Raw genomic sequence first — 9,453 nt, 5'->3', positions numbered from 1 at the left:
ACCAAAAGTAATATACGGTGTAAAAAGATTACTTTCGACTAACTAAGGCAATCAATATTTTTTGTCGCATTGGATGTACATTTATACATGTAGTGTACTCGCTAAGAATTAATGTAAATATATGTATTAATACAATTTTTGATTAATTTTTTAATTTTGTTTACTTTTTATATGAATTTTATACTACTAAAGACCACTAAAAGACGGCGCAGTATTCATTTTGCCACGATGTTTACCACATCTAAGGCGTAGCTTTTGAGACCTAAAAACTTTAAATAGCTCTAGACTAGTGTTTAGTAAATGTTCTCACGTTTAGCCATCGTCTTCAAAGTTCACTAAAACATTAAAAGAACTTGCACACAGTTTTATAGAAAATGGACCAAATTAAGCGAAGAAGACGTTTGCAGCTACACGTAAAGTGAGGATGCCTATGTTTTCAAAAGCAAAAAAACTGAGTCTTTGGTCTTTACACATAAACATAGAACTGCTTAGAACGTTGCCATCTTTGCCGTATACTTTTAAAAAGTCATACACGTCTCCACTCAATATTAGTAAAGGTTCGAAACTCAATTTCTTTTTAAAAAGCTCAAAGTTGGTCATAAAAGATTCTTATTCTTATTTCATTTATAAACATTAATAAGTTAATAGCCCTAGGTGCTAGTGCTTTAGTCTTAGAATTTTTATCTCTGGCTTAATATCTTTTATTCATATTAATTTATGTTTATTTTATTATATTACTTTTTTTTATTTTATTTTTTATCCAATATTTTTTTAAATATTTTTTCTTTATTTAATGCTTTTTTATCATTTTTTAAATATATCTTTTACATAACACCTTTTCTTAATATTACTTGTTGTGCATTTTTTTATATCGTTTAATATATACTTTTTATGTTATTGTTTAAATTTAGTTTTTATATAATACTTTTCACATTATATATATTTTTTTAAGTTATATTTTTATATTGGTTTTTTAATTTAGTCTTTTTCATATTATGTTTTATATTTTATTTTTTAATCTTTATTCGTATGTTATAATTTTTTCACATTATTTTTGACAATATTATCTTTATTTTTTTTTGTTTGGTTTAATGTAATTATTATTAATGCGATTAAGATCTCTCTGTCAAAAAAGTATTTTTAATATGCTTGCGTAGAGGACACTTAAAATTTACTGAAAATAAGGCCGGGTCGAAAAGAACATCTATTACTTTAAGCAACGGTTGGTCGATCAGACAAATCTTAACCACAAATTTATAAACACCCTCTTTATATATTTCGATCGAATAAGAAGATACCTGTAGTCGCTGACAATAGCATATAAAAACAAAAAGTCATATTGACAAAAGCTTGTATATCCGCCACCTCATGCTCTCGTACTGTCCTCAAAATCTGCTGATTTTTACTATTAATAAAAGTATTTAAATTTTACAGTAGTTAGACCTGTAGAAAGTGGCGGTACTATATGTTTTGGAGAACAAGTAAAATAACAATTTCTTTTAGAGGATAACAAAAATTGATAACACATAAGTTTAAGTTAAGCTAATGGTTTTTGTTTTATGCTTCTTGTAAATACACTTGTACATACATACAAAGAAGCCATGACAACTCAATTCCATGGACTCACTCATGTACGCATATCATACTGAACACCCCACCTGAAATCCAACATTTTGTGGATCTAAGCTCACTTCAGCCCATATATATATATGGAAAGAAGATGCTGTCCATAAGCCATATATATATACGTAGAGTAGTTCCCAGCTGAAACGTTTAAATTTTACAAAGATTTTTTTATCAAACTTGTCTCCAATAATGAAAAATTTGCGCAGAAAGAAATCTCGAGTAATGATCAGCAAAAATGTGTAACATTCTGCAACTTTTTTCTTTAAACTTTTTACTCAAGCTTTCAAATTTTTTTTTTAATTCACTTTCTTCACATTTCGACAAAAAAGAAAGAAAGTAAATTAGCTAAAAAAAACTTAAATACGCGCATTTATCAATTTACTGTCGTTATTGAGAACGATCATTTTTTTTTTATTTACTTTTTCTTATTCTGAATGATTTTTGCTTTGTGCGCGCATCAGTGCTGTGCACATTTCAAACTATGAAAAACGCCAAGTATTTAAATGATATCTTTTGCTAATATTAGCAAATTACTACACTAAAAATAGGGAATTTTTCTCAACCCTGTTATTCTGATAAGTTATTACTTGCATTTCAAATTCAGGAATTCCAAAGAAAGTCATGAATGTGCTGAAAAAGAAAAGGATAAATGAGAATTCATTTTTTCAAAACCTGAACCCAGAAGAAAGCTTCACATACCCGCTAAAATATATATATTCTTGATCAGCGTCTAATTCTGAATTTATGTAAGCATTTTGCTCCGTCCGTCTTTGACAGAATATGAAAATTTAATTATTTCCCTTTTATTAGAATAACCATATTGAGTATAAAAGATTTGGTTATTACCGAATATATCACTTGGTACTAGTTTTAATTTCTTTTCATATTTCAACATTTGTATTAATTGCAGCCGCAGAAAAGTTAATGAAATTTGTCTAAACGTTTTAATGAAATTCGTATTTAACTGTTCCATCAATTTACCGAAAGGAAAGAGATTCTCGCTATATCTTATTCGCCCTGCATATGCCAGAGATGTTTGCATAAAATTATTATCTTCTCATTACTAAACATAGTCGAACTCACTACAAAGAAAAACCATCTTTTTCTCGTCATAAAAAAATGGCCGCCGGAGGCAAGAAAAATTCATATAAGATAATTAATTTGCATGCAAACGGAAGCAAAAGAAAGGAAAGGAGTGTGAATTTGTCAAAAGTAATAAGTGACTGCGAGTATTCTTCTGCTCCTTAGTAAAAGAGCCATGTGTCATCAATCCGTCCATATATCAATGTGCCACCATTTATAAATCGTAAAGGGTCAACAATACAGGAAAAACTTAACAAATTATAAGAATTCATTAATCGAGTTTGTGGCACCGTCGTGGAAAACAATAAAACTCGTTGTTTGTGAGAGATCACTTTATTTCGTCTTATATCCTACGCCACTTGTGGTACAAGAGCATATTGAATTTGAGCGGATATATACAACACATAAAAGAATTTGAGATCGACCCCCCGTTTATTATACCGATCGATTCGGAATCATTTTCATCCAAGCTTTTCTGTTCGTCTGTGCTTTCGTTTTGTTTCCTTCGCAATTTTTCACATATTTTCATAAAACATAATACAGCGACGTGCTTTTAACTCAAGGACAAACGACTTATTTTGAAAAGTCGTTATTTGAAAAAGTGTAGGATGTTGGGCCGCGGTGCGTTATAATTGTTTTACTTATTTCAAAGTAAATAGAAGGAGAGCTATGACAATAGCTAATGACATAATGCAAGAAAAAGAACTTCGTCGTCGAAAGGAACAAGAGAGAGCAAATGACCTCCTGAAATTGAAGCAATTCGATATAAAAGATGTAAGTGATGCCAAGTTTTTACATTACGAATAATATTAATCATGTCGCTCATAAACAAGAACATATGTTTCGTTTGTCTGTGTTACGAAAATACAGCCAAGTTAAAAATATCAATTTTGTATGAATTTTACGTCGTTTTTGTCGAACTCTCTTTACTCTTTACTCTTTCTGTAAAGAGTGCAACGAAAACACCGCTTTTGTATAGTGGGACTCTAATCCATATTCAAGCAATATTTTTGATAGGAAACTTTTGAAATATCACCAGACTCAGTTTACGATTTAAAAGGCAATTTTTTTTTTATACATTTCCATTTTTACAAGAGGCCGGCCTACGTGAATCTCGATATCGAGTAAGCTCCATCGTAGTTCGAATTTGGTACGTGACAGCAAATTAACGATCGAAAGGCTTTTTATTCCATGGTAAGAAAAATGCATGCTTTATCGTTGTAGTTGTAGTTGCTAGCTACAGATGGAAAATGAACGAACAACAAGCTGCAACTTAGAATCCGCAGGAAGTACTTTTTCTGCCTTGATAGAAGTATTTTATTATTTGGACATATAAGCCACAAATACCAAAAAAAAAAAAAAAATATATATAGAAGTATTTACCAGAAAAACTCAAAGTTTTAATAAAGATACAACTTAAAATCCATAGCAGATGTGTTCATACAAGACTTAGCATACTTCCACCTATCTAAGATCATCTGAAATATTTCATGCTAATCGATACCGAACAAACAACTATTGCAAACTTACAACAGACAACAAATGCAACTTAATAGCCGTAGTAAGTACTTCTGTGTCTTGACACAAATATTTGCCAGAATGACTTAATCAAATAATAGGCGCAAGCAACTCAAGAGCTAACTAGCAGTAACTAACAACCTTTAAAATTCACAGCATGTGTTTATACAAGAGTTAGCTCTATCTAAAACTATCTAAAACTATCTGAAATGTTTCACGTTGATCGATCCCGAACAGGCAGCCAGAATACGTATATAAAAGACCGTGGTTATGGATGGTTTTTTCTTGCACTGGAACCGAACTTTTCCCCTATTTTTCTCGTTCTTTGAAAGAAAAATTGTAACTTTACTTACATCATTCTTTATAAGGTTTTTTGGAGAGAGCAGTCTTCCGTGCAAATCGGAAGAAAGGCATGCCCTAAGATTTTGATTCATTTATTTCCAAGCTTCTTTCGGTTATTAAATTATTCTGGGATAATTTGTCGACGGATCTCATCGGTTTCCAAAAAAAAAGCAAACGAAGGAGATCGCGAATATAATTGCGCACAGATATATACTTATGTGTATAACATCAACGGATCTCTAGTATGTATTTCTGAAGACAAAGGCGAAATAACTATGCTCTCATCTTACAATACTGAAAGAGACGTCCTTTCATCCTCTTCTGCGAAGGCACGATAAGAACGGTTGCGGAGATTACTTATAGCAGATTTCAGTTCGCTATTATCGTTTGTATTTCAGTTAAAGCAAATAATTCCAGGCTGAATGTAGACAAAAGATCTACCTTCATACTTCAATGATTCTATGATTGTTTTTATTATCTATCTTTAATAGACTTCAATTCTCACCTGTCGATTTTCCGGTGCTTTTCCGGGTTTGTTAGAACGTAAAGACTGACTAAGCAGAAGAACAGCCAGAATGGGTTGACATCTATGAACAATTTAATCGTTAGGTTAATATCTGCCGTAATATACAGATCAGGGTTACCTTCTTAAGTTCTTCTATATATATCAATGGTGGGTTTCAAATATGAAGGAAGAAGATAACAATTTTTTTTTACGAACCTTACTATTACATAAACAATGATTATTTGTTAAAACTCCATAAAAGAAAAAATATGTATTAAAAAAAACTTAAGAAGAAGAAATAAAAATCAAATCTTATAAATAATTTCTTACTATGTACATATGTATATGAACATACCACACAAATATACCGCAAAAGAAAATCCCATCATACTATTAATAAATATGAATACAATTAACATAACATACATACGTATAAAATTATTCATAAATTATTATAAAATTAACATTAATAAAATAATTCATAAACCATAAGTTTTTTTATTAAGAAGAAAAACAAAAAGTGATCTAAGATGGTTAAAAATATTAAAAAATAAATAAATAAATAAATAAATAAAAAACCAAAAAAACCATTACTATATTAATTATATACATACAGACTATTGAAAACATTTTTCATTTTTTATTAATAATATTATAATTATATAATCGCAAGAGAAAAAAAATTTTTTTTAAATTAAAAATTTAACAAAAAATTGTTAAGCCATTAAAAACTACATGAAAACAAGAAAGAAAAACTTTTTTTTTTAATTTTTTGCAAATGAAACGCATCAATACAAATAAAATAATAAATTATTTAAAAAAAATAATATAAATAAAAAAATACGTTATTATATAAATAAAAATACATATGCAGAAATAAAGAAGAATAAATAGAAGATGAAATAACAGATAATTATATACAAATATAAATCATAATTATAATTATAATTAAATAAATGAAAGACAATTTTGTGAATAATAATTATATATATATATATAGTAAATACTTATACATATAATATATATATATATATATATAATGATGAAATATTTATTATATACATACATATATACACGCATAAAATATGTCTACTTGCATAATAATAATAATAATAATAATAACAACCACAACAACAACAAAACATGTTCATTACATAAATGTCATTTAAAGAGAAAACAACAAAAAACCAAAAAAAAAGAAACAGAATAAATGAAATGTTCTTCAAAGAAAGATACTGCCTACAAATATTAATAATAATAATAAATAATAATTACAACAGCAACAATAATAATAATATAAAATATATACTTCAAATAATAAATCACATGCAAAAAATATTAACGATATGATAGTCAAAAGTTGTTTACTTTTCCAAGGCAACGCCTAACGTTTGCAGATTGAATTGAAGATTTCTATTCCGATTTGTAAGAATCAGGCGTCGTGCTTCCGGCTCGTACTCATCTTTTCAGGTCATGCCATAGGTACTCAATAGGATTGAGATTTGGGCTTCGAGCAGCCTGTGCCATAACTGGCACATCGACCCCCTCCAAGTGGTGACGCATTACAGCAGTGATAAATCACTAAGAACGCGCTACGTCTTCGTCCAGAATATCTTCGATGTAGTGTCGAGAAGTCAATTCGCTTGATTGCGTCCGTCGTTTAACTTCGTGGAGCTGCTGCCCGAGCTGAAGTGAAAACAACCGATCAAGACGCCGTGACATGTTTTTCTAGTCGTTCTTCGTCGCAGTCGCTTGAACAGCATATCGGCTTAAATTTAAATATTGCGCAACTTGGCTTTGGTTCTGCCCAGTTTCAATCAGTGTAACCTTGAGACGCTGCTTCCATTATCCTGTATCCCACTGTATCCATTATCTTGTCCTGAATAGCCTCCAATTCGATAAACCCTCCAGACTACCTTCAGAACCTTTTCAACATCAGGAAAAGAGAAAGCATTATGTACTTTTCAAAAGCTATCAGTGTGTACTTCAGTTTAACTTAAGTTATGTTTGCCTCCCACATTTAAATTAATAAATATTTAGGTTCGAGAGGGCTGTGCGATTTTTTCGTTCTCGAGTGTAGATAATTTAGATATCGATGTTTGGACGCTGGAAGTTTTTGTTGCTTACTACCTGTCGTTCGGTGCGTATCAAAGTTTAAAGAGATGCATGTTATTGTTACGGTACCACGTTTTTCGGTGTTCTTAACTGAGTTAACCTGAAGAAAATGTAAATCTCTCTCTTTCTTCTAAGAGCTGCCACCTTGTCTATAGCCGCTGGCATTGGTTGTGACCTGTAAGCCTTAGAGAGTTAGTTCTTCACCGACAAAGCAAAAAAGATTTCCATTAATCTATGCAGTACTATGCAGAGCAACAAGCAGTCATATGTTTCTTATTTTCAAAAGTTACATCTGCAGAATAATTAATACATGTAGGGTTCCAAGGAATTCAATAAAGAGAATTTATCTTATCAAAAGAAATTTAAGAACATACTTTACGTAAGGCAATGGCTAGCTATGAATTCCGGTCCGCTCTTGCTTGCAATTTTCGATGTGACCTACTAGCGAAATGATTAAGTTGGCTTGAAAGGTAAATGCTATAAGCTCCGAAGTAGTAAAAAAAAGAGATTTACGAGATTTTGGGCAAACAATTGTAGTCATGAAAACGATAAACATTCACATACGTCCATCTTTCTCCTGCAATAACAAACCAGGAAATAATTCTCAGCTTAGGCTAAAGAGTCTCAATGCACGCGCAATACTCTTCGAATCTGGTCCCTTCCGAGTGCCATTTATTAAGACCCATGCAATCAGGTTTAGCATCGCATCGGTGGAAGATGTCTGAAAATGCCTCGATAGCTATCTGGCTTCCGAACCCGCGAGTTTCTACCGCGAGCACGCGTACTTTAAATACTGTTGAACTTTATCGAAAAACTGTTGGCATTTACATCGTTACGAGTTTGCGAAGACTGTCTGAATTGAGTTTTGAGTTGCGAACGACTGAAAGTTTGGAGATATTCTCGTTTCGTCAATATATTTGCAACGCTCAGAGGGAACGTTTATTGATCTCATTAAGTTCATTCTTAATCAGTATCAAAATAAGAGTCGATCTAAGCATACTTGTCCGTCTATCCATCTGTAAGTGATAAACGACCTCTCGGTCGAAAAACGTAAGGTTTGTCAACGGGCCTAGCTCTTTGCGTGGCAGGGCGTTCATAAATTTATACAGGCGTGCTATGCCGCATGACAAAAAAAAAAAATTTTAAAATGAAAATGAGAAAAAAGATTTGAACTTGAAATAGGGTAAAAAAAAGGAAAGGTCCAATCAAATCTTTAATGAGTTCACATTGTGTAAGCCCGTTTGTGAGGTCTGTTGTCCGTCAGCAAATATTACCCGTCCTCTTACCTTCACTCGCGCGTACACCCACCGAACTCCGTTGCGACTCTCCGCTGCAATCAACTTACATCCATTATCACCAAGAGAACGGTTTAATATGATTTTCATGTGAAATTATGCTTATTTTTCAAATGTTTAATAATGTTTAATCAAGTTTAATTGAGCTAATTTGGCTACTAATAATGAGCAACAAAAACGCAACACAGTTATGACTACTAATAGACGAAGACAGTGAATGTTGTGTGAGTGTCATTCATCATTTTGATTATTTCAATGAAATCAAATCAATTAAAATGTTGGTTAAACTTAAGAAGTATGCGCAACATCTTATAAATCTCCTTAAAAGCTCCCTATTCGCGCTTCCCTTATTCGCGGTTTCACTATTCGTGGATGAAGAAAATGCGACCAATTCCCATATTCGCGGCTATAAATTTCTTTATTCGCGGTTTATGAGAATGTAGACAAACAGAATGAAAGGAACCTTATTACTCAATGAATAAAGTATTGTAGCGAAAATCGCAAATCTAGTTCATTTCAGCTAAGTAATTTCCCCAAATAAAAAATTACCTAAAGAGGGAAATATTAAATGCACATTCGCATTCAATTAAATTGATTTTTCTTATATTAGGTTGGGGAAAAAGAAATCCAATATTTTTATATGAACTTCAGGACTTTATTTAACATGCTTCGGATTGTCCGATTTGGGTCAAATATGCACCGTTTTGTTGTATGATTTATTGCCATTTTAAAGGTAACTTCAAAATGCCTCTCTCAGAGAAGTCCAGGTCTCTATTTGCAAAAAACTCTAGTAGTCGATATTCACAATCCTCCCTAGATTCCAAATTTTTATCATTAAAGAAATTTTGCAATGCAAAAAAGAGATGATAATCGCTTGGTACCAAGTCCGGACTGTGTGGCAGATGCATTAAAACTTCACAACCAAGCTCCCGAAGTTTCTGGCGAGTCACTGTAGATGTGTGTGGCCTA

This window comes from Glossina fuscipes, unplaced genomic scaffold (genome assembly GCF_014805625.2).
Source record: "Glossina fuscipes isolate IAEA_lab_2018 unplaced genomic scaffold, Yale_Gfus_2 113, whole genome shotgun sequence".
In the NCBI taxonomy this organism is placed as follows: Eukaryota; Metazoa; Arthropoda; class Insecta; order Diptera; family Glossinidae; genus Glossina; species Glossina fuscipes.
This window is presented reverse-complemented; position numbering follows the sequence as displayed.